The 15921-nt window shown below is 38.5% G+C and overlaps 1 non-coding gene across 1 annotated transcript; it reads left to right on the forward strand.

Annotated features, from left to right (window-relative positions):
* Nucleotides 1-12923: 12923 nt before the first annotated feature.
* On the forward strand, nt 12924-12995 carry TRNAM-CAU (transfer RNA methionine (anticodon CAU)). The gene has a single exon. It is a non-coding gene; the product is annotated as a tRNA-Met (tRNA).
* Nucleotides 12996-15921: the final 2926 nt, after the last annotated feature.

Below are 15921 nucleotides of genomic sequence, written 5' to 3' on the forward strand. Positions count from 1 at the left end.
CCGTGGAGCTTGAACTTTGTCCTTAGGGTTTTGCAACAGGTCCCGTTTGAGCCTATGCATTCCCTTGACATTAAGATTCTGTCCTGGAAGGTTCTTTTGCTGTTGGCCATTGCATTGGCTCGCAGAGTATCTGAACTGGCGGCCTTGCAACATGGGCCACCTTATCTGGTTTTTCATTCGGATAAGGCTGTTCTTCGCACCGGCTTGGAATTTCTTCCAAAGGTGGTGTCCAATCGTAACATCAATCAGGAAATAGTAGTTCCTTCTCTGTGCCCTAACCCTTCTTCTTCGAAGGAGCGGTTACTTCTTAATCTAGATGTGGTCCATGTCCTGAAGTTCTATCTTCAGGCTACAAAGGACTTCAGACAATCTACATCTCTTTTTGTTGTGTATTCAGGGAAGCGCAGGGGTCAGAGGGCTTCTGCTACTTCTTTGTCTTCTTGGCTGAAGAGCTTGATCCTTTTGGCTTACAAGACAGCGGGACATAAGCCTCCTCAGAGGATCACGGCTCATTCCACTAGAGTGGTGGCTTCATCTTGGGCCTTCAAGAATGAGGCCTCTATGGAGCAGATTTGTAAGGCGGCTACCTGGTCTTCCTTACATACTTTTACGAAGTTTTACAAATTTTACGTTTTTGCTTCTGCGGAAGCAGCTTTTGGGAGACAGGTTCTACAGGCTGTGGTGCCCTCAGATTAGAGTCCGCCTTTTACCCTCCCGGTTTCATTCAGTGTCCTTTAGAGCTTGGGTATATGTTCCCAATAGTAATGAAGGAATCCGTGGACTCTCCTACCCTGTAGATGGAAAACATAAATTATGCTTACCTGATAATTTCATTTCTATCATGGGGAGAAGAGTCCACGGCTCCCGCCCGTATCTCCCGTGGGCGGACCTAAATTTAATTTCTCTTCTGGCACCAGTTATATCCTGATGTTTCTCCTACTGTTCCTTGTTCCCTCGGCAGAATGACTGGGGGATGAGGGCAGTGGGACAGGTATTTAAGCCTTTGGCTGTGGTGTTTTTGCCTCCTCCTGGTGGCCAGGTTCTTAATTCCCAATAGTAATGAATGAAGCCGTGGACTCTCCTCCCCACGATGGAAATTATCAGGTAAGCATAATTTTTTCCCCAATATTTTTCCAATTTAGGGCTAGATTACAAGTGGTGCGCTAAAGTTAAGGCAAGGTGTGTTAAGCAATATTGTGACTGCGGTAACTTGTGCACGTATTACAAGTTGAAAGTAAACCGGTGCGCTCAAGTGCAAACAAAATTTGCGTTTATCCGTGCGACTGAAGACCTAGCATAAAGTGTAAGCAGTAAAAAAAAGAAAAGTTGCACCAAGCACAACATAAGTACATTAAAAAAATGATATACAGGCCGTCCCCAGGTTACGAACAAGATAGGTTCTGTAGGTTTGTTCTTAACCCCTTAACGACCAAGGACGTGCCAGGAATGTCCTCCATTGGAGGTCACTTAACGACCAGGGGCGTCGTTGGTGGGTGGGAGCAGCTACAGGGAGGCGGGTGGGCGGCCCATCGATGGCAATCTTCCGGCCAGCAGTCGGAAAAGATCGCCAGGTGCGTGTGTGAGTGTGCATGTGCGCGCCCGCGATCCAGGCTTTACAAATTCAAAGTGGTGGGACAGGGTGGTGGGTGGGAGAGGAGGGGGGAAATAATTTCTAGAAATAGATCTAGGAGGGGGAGGGGGAGGGTATGCAGGGGGGGCAGCTACACTACAGAAAAAAAGTGGTTATTTTAAAAAAAAAAACACATTTAAGTGCAAAGTGGGTACTGGCAGACGGCTGCCAGTACCCAAAATGGTGGGTAATAGTTAGTGGGGGGGAGGGTTAGAGAGCTCTTTGGGGGGATCAATGAGGTTGGGAGCTAAGGAGAGATTATACACAGCAGAATATATATATATATATATATATATTTTTTTTTTTAAATGAAAAAGAAAAATGAAAAAAAGCCTTTTATTTTAATACTGGCAGACTTTCTGCCAGTACTTAAGATGGCGGGGACAATTGTGGGGTGGGGGAGGGATGAGAGCTGTTTGAGAGGGATCATGGGGTGGGATGTGTCAGGTGGGAGGCTGATCTCTACACTAAAGCTAAAATTAACCCTTCAAGCTCCCTACAAGCTACTTAATTAACCCTGTCACTGCTGGGCATATTACAAGTGTGGTGCACAGCAGCATTTAGCAGCCTTCTAATTACCGAAAAGCAACGCCAAAGCCATATATGTCTGCTATTTCTGAACAAAGGGGATCCCAGAGAAGCATTTACAACCATATGTACAATAATTGCACAAGCTGTTTGTAAATAATTTCAGTGAGAAACCCAAAGTTAGTGAAAAAGTTAACGTTTTTTTATTTGATCGCATTTGGCGGTGAAATGGTGGCATGAAATATACCAAAATGGGCCTAAATCAATACTTTGGGTTGTCTTCTAAAAAAAAATATATACATGTCAAGGGATATTCAGGGATTCCTGACAGATATCAGTGTCCCAATGTAACTATCGCTAATTTTGAAAAAAAATGGTTTTGAAATAACAAAGTGCTACTTGTATTTATTGCTGTATAACTTGCGAAAAAAAGCAAAGAACATGTAAACATTGGGTATTTCTAAACTCAGAACAAAATTTAGAAACTATTTAGCATGTGTGTTTTTTGGTGGTTGTAGATGTGTAACAGATTTTGGGGGTCAAAGTTAGAAAAAGTGTGTTTTTTTTCCATTTTTTCATGATATTTTATAAAATTTTTTATAGTAAATTATAATATATGATGGAAATAATGTTATCTTTAGAAAGTCCATTCAATGGCAAGAAAAACGGTATTATATATGTGTGGGTACAGTAAATGAGTAAGAGGAAAAATACAGCGAAACACAAACACAGCAGAAATGTAAAAATAGCCTTGGTCAGAAAATGGAAAAGTGCTGTGGTCACTAAGGGGTTAAGTTGAATTTGTATGTAAGTTGGAACAGGCACTTTTTTTAGGTGAAACTCTAGCCAAACATTTTTTTAGTTTTGGATACCATAGGTAAAAGTTTGTTTTGCTATCTGTGCCCCTGTTCAGAAAATAAATTTCACATCACTTTCTGTCCTTGTGACAATTGGATTTTGAGTATTTTGGGTTATCCTGGAAAGAAGGATTGGCAATAAAGCTCTATTTTCTCCGTTTGTTAGTACGAGTTGTACTTTTAGACGGATGTCTGTAACCCGGGGACTGCCTGTATATGTCTAAATATGTGTGTATATATGTGCATATATTCAATTTTAATCTTTTTATTATGTTTTATGGTATTTTTACTGTAAATATTTCACTTTCCAATGTTCTTCACAAAAAACATAATTTATGTAAGAACTTACCTGATAAATTAATTTCTTTCATATTGGCAAGAGTCCATGAGCTAGTGACGTATGGGATATACAATCCTACCAGGAGGGGCAAAGGTTCCCAAACCTCAAAATTCCTATAAATACACCTCTCACCACACCCACAATTCAGTTTAACGAATAGCCAAGTAGTGGGGTGATAGAAAAAAAGGAGTAAAAAGCATCAAAAAAGGAATTGGAAATATAATTGTGCTTTATACAAAAAAAACATAACCACCATAAAAAAGGTGGGTCTCATGGACTCTTGCCAATATGAAAGAAATGAATGCATCAGGTAAGTTCTTACATAAATTATGTTTTCTTTCATGTAATTGGCAAGAGTCCATGAGCTAGTGACGTATGGGATAGAAATACCCAAGATGTGGAACTCCACACAAGAGTCACTAGAGAGGGAGGGATAAAACATAAGCAGAGTAATCAAACTGAAACAGCTGCCTGAAGAATTTTTCTACCAAAAACTGCTTCCAAAGAGGCAAATACATCAAAACGGTAGAATTTAGTAAATGTATGCAAAGAAGACCAAGTTGCTGCTTTGCAAATCTGATCAACTGAAGCTTCATTCTTAAAAGCCCACAAAGTGGAGACTGATCTAGTAGAATGAGCTGTGATTCTCTGAGGCGGGGCCTGACCCAACTCCAAAAAAGCCTTATGAATCAAAAGCTTTTAATCAAGATGCCAAGGAAATGGCAGAAGCTTTCTGACCTTTCCTAGAAACAGAAAAGACAATAAATAGACTAGAAGTCTTTCTGAAATCTTTAGTAGCTTCAACATAATATTTCAAAGCTCTTACAACATCCAAAGAATGTAAGGATCTTTCCAAAGAATTCTTAGGATTAGGACACAAAGAGGGGACAACAATTTCCCTATTAATGTTGTTAGAATTCACAACCTTAGGTAAAAATTTAAATGAAGTCCGCAAAACTTCCTTATCTTGATGAAAAATCAGAAAAGGTGATAATTCAGAAACTCCAAGGAGGAGAGATTGATTTAATGACAGGCTTGATACGGACCAAAGCCTGAACAAAACAGTGAATATCAGGAAGCTTAGCAATCTTTCTGTGAAATAAAACGGAAAGAGCAGAGATTTGTCCCTTCAAGGAACTTGCAGATAAACCTTTATCCAAACCATCCTTAAGAAACTGTAAAATTCTAGGAATTCTAAAAGAATACCAGGAGAATTTATGAGAAGAACACCATGAAATATAAGTCTTCCAAACTCGATAATAAATCTTCCTAGAAACAGATTTACGAGCCTGTAACATAGTATCAATCACTGAGTCAGAGAAACCTCTATGGCTAAGCACTAAGCGTTCAATTTCCATACCTTCAAATTTAGCAATTTGAGATCCTGATGGAAAAACGGTCCTTGAAACAGAAGGTCTGGTCTTGAAGGAAGTGGCCAAGGTTGACAACTGGACATTCGGACAAGGTCCACATACCAGAACCTGTAAGGCCATGCTGGAGCTACCAGAAACACAAACAAATGTTCCATGATGATTTTGGAAATCACTCTTGGAAGAAGAACTATAGGCGGAAAGATATACGCAGGTTGTTAAAACCAAGGAACTGCTATCGCATACACTGACTCCGCCTGAGGATCCCTGGACCTGGATAGGTACCTGGGAAGTTTCTTGTTTAGATGAGAAGCCATCAGATCTATTTCTGGAAGACCCCACATCTGAACAATCTGAAAAAACACATTTGGATGGAGAGACCACTCCCCCGGATGTAAAGTCTGACGGCTGAGATAATCCGCTTCCCAATTGTCTATACCTGGGATATGTACCGCAGAAATTAGACAAGTGCTGGATTCTGCCCAAGCAAGTATCCGAGATACTTCTTTCATAGTTAGGGGACTGCGAGTCCTGTCCTGATGATTGACATATGCCACAGTTGTGACATTGTCTGTCTGAAAACAAATAAATGGTTCTCTCTTTAACAGAGGCCAAACCTGAAGAGCCCTGAAAATAGCACAGAGTTCCAAAATATTGATTGGTAACCTCGCCTCTTGATATTTCCAAACCCCTTGTGCTGTCAAAGTTCCCCAGACAGCTCCCCAACCTGAAAGACTTGCATCTGTTGTGATTACAGTCCAGGTTGGACGAACAAAAGAGGCCCCTTGAATTATACGGTGGTGGTCTATCCACCAAGTCAGAGAAAGTTGAACATTGGGATTTAAGGATATTAATTGTGATATCTTTGTATATTCCCTGCACCATTGCTTCAGCATACAAAGCTGGAGAGGTCTCATATGAAAACGAGCAAAGGGGATCGCGTCCGATGATGCAGTCATGAGACCTAAAACTTCCATGCACATAGCCACTGAAGGGAACGATTGAGACTGAAGGTTCCAACAAGCTGAAACCAATTTTATTCGTCTATTGTCTGTTAGAGACAGAGTCATGGACACTGAATCTATCTGGAAACCTAAAAAGGTGACCCTTGTCTGAGGAATCAAGGAACTTTTTGGTAAATTGATCCTCCAACCATGTCTTTGAAGAAACAACACTAGTTGATATGTGTGAGGAATGGGAAAAAAATGCAAACAGCATAGCCCTCTGAGCATAGAGAAAGGCAAGAGGCATATAGGAAGTGGGGTTTAAATAATCAAATTATTTGGAGCCAAGTATGACGCGCAATGCAAAATGAAATTTTTTGGTGCTAACAACATCCAGAAATGACGCAACTTGCGTCATGGCAGATGCAACCTTGTGCAAGGAACCTGGCGTCAACTAAGACGCCGGAAATGACGAACTTGCGTCAACGAACATACCTACTCGCCAAAAAAATTATTGCGCCAAGAATGACGCAATAAACAATAGCATTTTGCGGCCTAGTGACCCTAATTTTGCCTGTGAAAATGAAAGAAAACAGTCAATTTTGAAGAAAAGACTATACCCCAGGTAAGAAAAAAAAACTTCCCAAATATGTTTGTCCTAATTTTGAAACTAATAGTCTGCAAAAGGAAATATACATAAACCTGACTCATGGCGAATATAAGTACAATACATATATTTTGAACTTTACATTAATACATAAAGTTCCAAACCATAGCTGAGAGTGTCTTAAGTAATGAAAACATACTTACCGAAAGACACCCATCCACCTATAGCAGATAGCCAAACCAGTACTGATACGGTTATCAGTAGAGGTAATGGTATATGAGAGTATATTGTTGATCTGAAAAGGATGGAGGTATGTAGATGAATATCTATGAACGATAACAGAGAACCTATGAAAAGATTTCCCGTGAGGAAAACCATAGAATTCAATAGGTGATACTCCATTCACATCCCTCTGACATTCACTGTACTCTGAAAGGAATCAGCGCATATCACAGAAGAAAATCAAGCACAAACTTAATTCACCACTTCCATAGGAGGCAAAGTTTGTAAAACTGAATTGTGGGTGTGGTGAGGGGTGTATTTATAGGCATTTTGAGGTTTGGGAAACTTTGCCCCTCCTGTTAAGATTGTATATACCATATGTCACTAGCTCATGGACTCTTGCCAATTACATGAAATAAATTGTATTGTTAAGGTGCATCAAAAATCGTAACAAAATTCTTCCCCAACAATCATATTTTAACAAAAACATAAAATTTGTATGCAATTTACACAGGAATAAATCATATCAGATATGCACAGTGTAAATTGTAATTTTAATGCACTGGATGCGCAAAAATCACACAGACATTTGTACTTATAAATACAAAATGCAAAGTGTAATTGTTGTTTTTTCGTAAAATGGGCTGAACATGGGCGTCCCATGGGCGTCCCATGGGCGTATATGAAAATGTCTCTCTAATCCCAGCATAATTCTATAAAGATTTTCGCACTGCAGATCTCACAGTTTTTTCTCACCAACTAAAAGGTGGCAAGCTTTTCTCAAAACAATATGAATACTTATAACCTCAATAGAAAAATAAATCCATACTAAAATATAGGTGAGTAAGATGCTCTATGCAGAAAGCAGCATAATGTGAGTTATATTGGCTGCAGGATTTTAATTTTAAAGTGCTCCTGCTCCTTGCTAACTTCGCTTTAAGGAGTGAAGTGTCCCTATCCAGCAAGCTTCATTACTTTTAATACGAGCCATCTCGCCACTCGCAGGGACTGCCCTTTTTTTACGATCATTCCACTGGGGCAGCCCTGCGAGTGCAGGCGAGAAAAAGTAGGTTTGAGCTGTCGAAGTTTATATCATCAAGCCCAGAGTGATGTGAGGTGTCTTATCTGAAAGATGCAGTTCAAACGAGTAGCCCCCGGGTGAGTCCAGCTACCAGGTAATTGTCATTACAATGAAAAATATATCACAGCAATGGTATTTTTGGCAGGGTCTGCCCTTCTAAGCAAGCTTGTATTACCCCTAACCATACAAATCTATAATAAGGCTCATTTAAAGGAGTGGTCTCACCTTTCAAAAATGGGACTGTTTGCACTGAGTTTTCCTGCAATGTTAATAGTAATAAATATGCACTTGCCTAATTTTCTTCACTAGTCTTGCAGGTATCTAAATAGAAAGGGAATGACTGGGTCAATATTACTTTTTTCTCTCAACATAGTTGTATTTTATATTGTTATTTAAGAATCATTACATGTGGCATACAAACGAATCTGTTTTTCAAGCTTCAAGCTGTTGAGTCAAGCTATCAGACAGTTGAAAAATCCAAGTCAATCTATCAGACACTGTTTTGGAGCTATCAGACAGTTATAAAACAGTAGTCAAGCTATCAGACACTTATTTGTTAGCACTTTCTTGTGACTATTAAAGGTTGTACCATACATATATGCTAATAAGAAATGTTTTAATGAATACAACAAGCATTTTTGTTATAAATGTCACTCAAATTTTAAAAAAATTGTCATTTTCCAGCATTTCTCTAAGCGTTAAAAACAAAATTCCCCATTGTGCCACTAAATTTTCACCACAGCTATCTCACACAATGACCCCTCTACAATATCACAAAGTATGAGGACTTTTTACTGTGGAATTTTAAAAATATTGGGCCCCAAATATCTCTGAAATTGCAAAAATAGGCCCTTTTTTTTTTTAGCAATTTCACTTAGGGATAAAAACAAAATCTCCCATTGTGCCACTACATTTTCACCACAGCTATCTCACACAATTACCCCTCTACGATATAACAAAGTATGGGCACTTTTACTGTGAAATTTTAAAAATAACGGGCCCCAAATATCCCTCAAATATGCAAAAATAGGCACATTCAAACAATTTCACTTGGGGATGAAAACAAAATCTCCCATTTTGCCACTAAATTTTCACCACATCTATCTCACACAATGACCCCTCTACGATATCACAAAGTATGGGGACTTTTTACTGTGGAATTTTAAAAATAACGGGCCCCAAATATCCATCTAATTGAAAAAAATAGGCACTTGCCAGCAATTTCACTTAGGGATAAAAACAAAATCTCCCATTGTGCCACTTAATATTGCCCACAGCTATCTCACACAATGACCCCTCTACAATATCACAAAGTATGGGGACTTTTTACTGTGGAATTTTAAAAATATGGGGCCCCAAATGTCCCTCAAATTACAAAAATATGCATTTTTCAGCAAATTCACTTAGGGATAAAAACAAAATCTCCCATTGTGCCACTACATTTTCACCACAGCTATCCCTCATAATGACCCCTCTACAATATCACAAAGTATGGGGACTTTTTACTGTGGAATTTTAAAAATATTGGGCCCCAAATGTCCCTCAAATTGCAAAAATAGGCACATTCAAACAAATTCACTTGGGGATAAAAACAAAATCTCCCATTGAGCCAATAAATTTTCACAAGAGCTATCTCCCACAATGACCCCTCTACGATATCACAAAGTATGGGGACTTTTTTTTTTACTGTGGAATTTAAAAAATATTGAGCCCCAAATGTCCATCTAATTGCAAAAATAGGCACTTGCCACCAATTTCACTTAGCAATAAAAACAAAATTTCCCATTGTGCCACTAAATATTCACCACAGCTATCTCACACAACAACCCCTCTACGATATCACAAATTATGGGGACTTTTTACTGTGGAATATTAAAAATATTGGGCCATAAATGTCCCTCAAATTGCAAAAATATGCATTTTTCAGCAAATTCACTTAGGGATAAAAACAAAATCTCCCATTGTGCCACTAAATATTGCCGACAGCTATCTCACACAATGACCCCTCTACAATATCACAAAGTATGGGGACTTTTTAGTGTGGAATTTTAAAAATATTGGGCCCCAAATGTCCCTCAAATTGCAAAAATATGCATTTTTCAGCAAATTCAGTTAGGGATAAAATCAAAATCTCCCATTGTGCCACTAAATATTGCCCACAGCTATCTCACACAATGACCCCTCTACAATATCACAAATTATGGGGACTTTTTACTGTGGAATTTTAAAAATAACGGGCCCTAAATATCCATCTAATTGAAAAAATAGGCACCAGCCAGCAATTTCACTTAGGAATAAAAACAAAATCTCCCAATTGTGCCACTAAATTTCACCAGAATTATCTCACACAACGACCCCTCTACGATATCACAAATTATGGGGACTTTTTACTGTGGAATTTTAAAAATATTGGGCCCCAAATGTCTCTCAAATTGCAAAAATAGGCCCTTTTCAGCAATTTCACTTAGGGATAAAAACAAAATCTCCCATTGTGCCACTACATTTTCACCACAGCTATCTCACACAATGACCCCTCTATGATATCACAAAGTATGGGGACTTTTTACTGTGGAATTTAAAAAGTAACGCGTCCCAAATATCCATCTAATTGAAAAAATAGGCAATTGCCAGCAATTTCACTTAGAGATAAAAACAAAATCTCCCATTGTGCCACTTAATATTGCCCACAGCTATCTCACACAATGACCCCTCTACAATATCACAAAGTATGGGGACGTTTTACTGTGGAATTTTAAAAATATGGGGCCCCAAATGTCCCTCAAATTGCAAAAATATGTATTTTTCAGCAAATTCACTTAGGGATAAAAACAAAATCTCCCATTGTGCCACTACATTTTCACCACAGCTATCCCTCATAATGACCCCTCCACAATATCACAAAGTATGGGGACTTTTTACTGTGGAATGTTAAAAATATTGGGCCCCAAATGTCCCTCATATTGCAAAAATAGGCACATTCAAACAATTTCACTTAGCAATAAAAACAAAATCTCCCATTGTGCCACTAAATATTCACCACAGCTATCTCACACACTGACCCCTCTACGATATCACAAATTATGGGGACTTTTTACTGTGGAATTTTAAAAATATTGGGCCATAAATGTCCTTCAAATTGAAAAAATTTGCATTTTTCAGCAAATTCACTTAGGGATAAAAGCAAAATCTCCCATTGTGCCACTAAATATTGCCCACAGCTATCTCACACAATTACCCCTCTACGATATCACAAATTATGGGGACTTTTTACTGTGGAATTTTAAAAATAATGGGCCCCAAATATTCATCTAATTGAAAAAATAGGCACTAGCCAGCAATTTCACTTAGGGATAAAAACAAAATCTCCCATTGTGCCACTAAATTTTCACCAGACCTATCTCACACAATGACCCCTCTACGATATCACAAATTATAGGCACTTTTTACTGTGGAATTTTAAAAATATTGGGCCCCAAATGTCTCTCAAATTGCAAAAATAGGCACTTGCCACCAATTTCACTTACGAATAAAAACAAAATCTCCCATTGTGCCACTACATTTTTACCACAGCTATCCCTCATAATGACCCCTCTACAATATCACAAAGTATGGGGACTATTTACTGTGGAATTTTAAAAATATTGAGCCCCAAATGTCCTAATTGCAAATATAGGCACATTAAAACAATTTCACTTGGGGATAAAAACAAAATTTCCCATTGTGCCACTAAATTCCCCATACTTTGTGACATTGTAGAGGGGTCATTGTGTGAGATAGCTGTGGTGAAAATGTAGTGGCACAATGGGAGATTTTGTTTTTATCCCTAAGTGAAATTGATGAAAAGTGCCTATTTTTGCAATTTGAGAGACATTTGGGGCCCAATATTTTGAAAATTCCACAGTAAAAAGTCCCCATAATTTGTGATATTGTAGAGGGGTCATTGTGTGAGATAGCTGTGGGCAATATTAAGTGGCACAATGGGAGATTTTGTTTTTATCCCTAAGTGAAATTGCTGAAAAGTGCCTATTTTTGCAATTTGAGAGATATTTGGGGCCCAATATTTTTAAAATTCCACAGTAAAAAGTCCCCATACTTTGTGATATTGTAGAGGGGTCATTGTGTGAGATAGCTCTGGTGAAAATTTAGTGGCACAATGGGAGATTTTGTTTTTATCCCCAAGTTAAATTTTTTTAATGTGCCTATTTTTGCAATTAGATGGACATTTGTAGCCCAATATTTTTAAAATTCCACAGTAAAAAATCCCCATAATTTGTGATATCGTAGAGGGGTCATTGTGTGAGATAGCTTTGCTGAAAATTTAGTGGCACAATGGAAGATTTTGTTTTTATCCTTAAGTGAAATTGCTGAAAAGTGCCTATTTTTGCAATTTGAGGGATATTTGGGGCCCGTTATTTTTAAAATTCCACAGTAAAAAGTCCCCATAATTTGTGCTATCGTAGAGGGGTCATTGTGTGAGATAGCTCTGGTGAAAATTTAGTGGCAGAATGGGAGATTTTGTTTTTATCCTTAAGTTAAATTGCTGAAAAGTGGCTATTGTTGTAATTTGAGGGATATTTGGGGCCCGTTATTTTTAAAATTCCACAGTAAAAAGTCCCCATAATTTGTGATATCGTAGAGGGGTCATTGTGTGAGATAGCTCTGTTGAAAATTTAGTGGCAGAATGGGAGATTTTGTTTTTATCCCCAAGTGAAATTGTTTGAATGTGCCTATTTTTGCAATTTGAGGGATATTTGGGGTCCGTTATTTTTAAAATTCCACGGTAAAAAGTCCCCATAATTTGTGATATTGTAGAGGGGTCATTGTGTGAGATAGCTCTGGTGAAAATTTAGTGGCACAATGTGAGATTGTGTTTTTATCCCTAAGTGAAATTGCTGAAAAGTGCCTATTTTTGCAATTTGAGAGACATTTGGGGCCCAATATTTTTAAAATTCTTAGTAAAAAGTCCCCATAATTTGTGATATCATAGAGGGGTCATTGTGTGAGATAGCTTTGGTGAATATTTAGTGGCACAATGGGGAATTTAGTTTTTAACGCTTAGAGAAATGCTGGAAAATGACAATTTTTTAAAATTTGAGTGACATTTATAACAAAAATGCTTGTTGTATTCATTAAAACATTTCTTATTAGCATATATGTATAGTACAACCTTTTATAGTTTAAGAAAGTGCTAACAAACAAGTGTCTGATAGCTTGACTTGGATTTTTCAACTGTCTGATAACGACTCCAGTAAAATACCTTGGCAGTTATTTAGAAGTACCAAATACCAGAAATATATCATCATGAAGTAGAGTCATAAGGAATGTTCCATGCAAATCGTTTAACAGCAGAGTGGCGCAGCGGAAGCGTGCTGGGCCCATAACCCAGAGGTCGATGGATCGAAACCATCCTCTGCTAGTTTTTTGTTTTTTTTTTAAATATATATTTATATTATATAATAAATGTCTGATGTATTCTCGGTAGATCAAAGCGGGTTACGAAACTGTTTTTAATATAGACATATTAACACATCACAGTCTGCAACCGAAAATACACAACGCTGAGGGGATGCTTTACAGAACACAAATTCTAGTAGCAAAGTCTAAATATATATATATTTGTAACGTCAGATATTTAATATTGGGATGTAATTGTTCCCAAGAGCCAGTGTCTGAGACCGTGTTATGCGTTGTTTTTTGTTTTTTATTTGTATTGACTCATTACTCCGTTTCTTTATTATTATGTTTTGAACAGTGACGTAATTCCATATGGTGCAAAAACTGTGGACACTTTTTAAAAAAACCCTCCCTTCTACTCTTTGTTCTCCATATCTGCCCAGCGCCGCGCTTTCTCGCCCACCCCATTATACACAATTTCCGCCTACTAAATAAGTCAGTTACAGGTTGCTTCGTAAGTTCGTATCATTCATATCTCCGTTTGAGTGGAACAACCACACATCTTTCTCTCTCTCCTCTCCTTGCTTGTCTGCCTCTTCTCCGCCCTTTTCCTTCACCATAGTCCCGCTTTCTTGATTCTACCGTGTCTTATTTTTCTCTAAATACGTGTTTTCTGTAACTACAAGACACAAATGTATATAATTCTGATCAACAACAACCAGATGGGATGTATTTTAAGGCAATCCTTCATCTATTATTATGGAGTAGAAATCATTTTGTAAAATAGTAATACACGTCGAATACAAATCAATATAAATAATTTTCATGTGGAATTCTGTATGCCTGTCAAAGGGACCTCACTGCCAAAAAAGCTTGAAATTTGTATTCCCTATTGGTTGGTAATGCAAAATTAAAGGGACATAAATGCACAACAGGATCTTGTGTTAAAAGTATTTTATTATTATATATTGTTTGCATAAAATTGTGTTTAACCCCTTGGTAGAATTTAAACACATAGTTAAAATCAGCTCCAGAACATCAATGCACTGCTGTGAGCTAGCTGAACGCATCTGGTGAGCCAATGACAAGCAACAAATTAGTGTAGCCATAAGCTATTGGTCTAGCTCCCAGTAGTCCATTGCTGTTCAACTTATCTAGATATCCTTTTCAATAAAGGATACCAAGAGAACTAAGTACATTTGATAATAGAAGTTAAATTAAAAATTTCTTAACCCCTTAACGACCAAGGACGTACGCCACATGTCCTCAAAAAAAAATACAGTTAATGACCGAGGACGTGTGGCGTACGTCCTTGGTCTGGAAAGCAGCCGGAAGCGATCCTGCTCGATTCCAGCTGCTTTCCGGTTATTGCAGGATGCCTCGATATCGAGGCATCCTGCAATAACATTTTTCAGCCATTTGGTGCAGAGAGAGCCACTCTGTGGCCCTCTCTGCACCGGAGATCGGTGGCTCCGTTCGTTGGTGGTTGGGAGCCGGCATGGGAGGCGGCCATCGATGGCCCTTCTGATCTGGAGGGGGCGGGATCGTGGGCGGGGATGTAAAAATAAAACACATCAGTTAGGTGGTGGGGGTTGGTCTGTGGGGGGGGGGGGGGAGCTACACTACAGAAAAACCGGGCAAAAAATAAAAAACAAAAACATATTTTTTTGCAAACTGGGTACTGGCAGACAGCTGCCAGTACCCAAGATGGCCCCCAATAAGGCAGAGGAGGAGGGTTAGAGAGCGGTTTTGGGGGGGATCAGGGAGGTTGGGGGCTAAGGGGGGGATCCTACACAGTAGCATATGTAAATATGCTTAAAAAAATAAATAAAAAAAAAACCCTTTTATTTTAGTACTGGCAGACTTTCTGCCAGTACTCAAGATGGCGGGGACAATTGTGGGGGGACAATTGTGGGGTGGGGGAGGGAAGGGAGCTGTTTGGGAGGGATCAGGGGGTGGGATGTGTCAGGTGGGAGGCTGATCTCTACACTAAAGCTAAAATTAACCCTGCAAGCTCCCTACAAACTCCCTAATTAACCTCTTCACTGCTAGCCATAATACACGTGCGATGCGCAGCAGCATTTAGCGGCCTTCTAATTACCAGAAAGCAACGCCAAAGTCATATATGTCTGCTATTTCTGAACAAAGGGGATCCCAGAGAAGCATTTACAACCATTTGTGCCATAATTGCACAAGCTGTTTGTAAATGATTTCAGTGAGAAACCTAAAATTGTGAAAAATTGAACGTTTTTTTTTAATTTGATCGCATTTGGCGGTGAAATGGTGGCATGAAATATACCAAAATGGGCCTAGATCAATACTTGGGGTTGTCTACTACACTACACTAAAGCTAAAAGTAACCCTACAAGCTCCCTAAAAGCTCCCTAATTAAACCTTCCACTGCTGGGCATAATACACGTGTGGTGCGCAGTGGCATTTAGCGGCCTTCTAATTACCAAAAAAAAATGCCAAAGCCATATATGTCTGCTATTTATTAACAAAGGGGATCCCAGAGAAGCATTTACAACCATTTGTGCCACAATTGCACAAGTTGTTTGCAAATAATTTCAGTGAGAAATCTAAAGTTTATGAAAAAATTTGTGAAAAAGTGAAAACATTTTTTTATTTGATCTCATTTGGCGGTGACATGGTGGCATGAAATATACCAAAATGGGCCTAGATCAATACTTTGGGATGTCTTCTAAAAAAAAATATATACATGTCAATGGATATTCAGGGATTCCTGAAAGATATCAGTGTCCCAATGTAACTAGCGCTAATTTTGAAAAAAAGTGGTTTGGAAATAGCAAAGTGCTACTTGTATTTATGGCCCTATAACTTGCAAAAAAAGCAAAGAACATGTAAACATTGGGGTTTTCTAAACTCAGGACAAAATTTAGAAACTATTTAGCATGGTTGTTTTTTGGTGGTTGTAGATGTGTAACAGA

Source organism: Bombina bombina, chromosome 6 (assembly GCF_027579735.1).
Source record: "Bombina bombina isolate aBomBom1 chromosome 6, aBomBom1.pri, whole genome shotgun sequence".
In the NCBI taxonomy this organism is placed as follows: domain Eukaryota; kingdom Metazoa; phylum Chordata; class Amphibia; order Anura; family Bombinatoridae; genus Bombina; species Bombina bombina.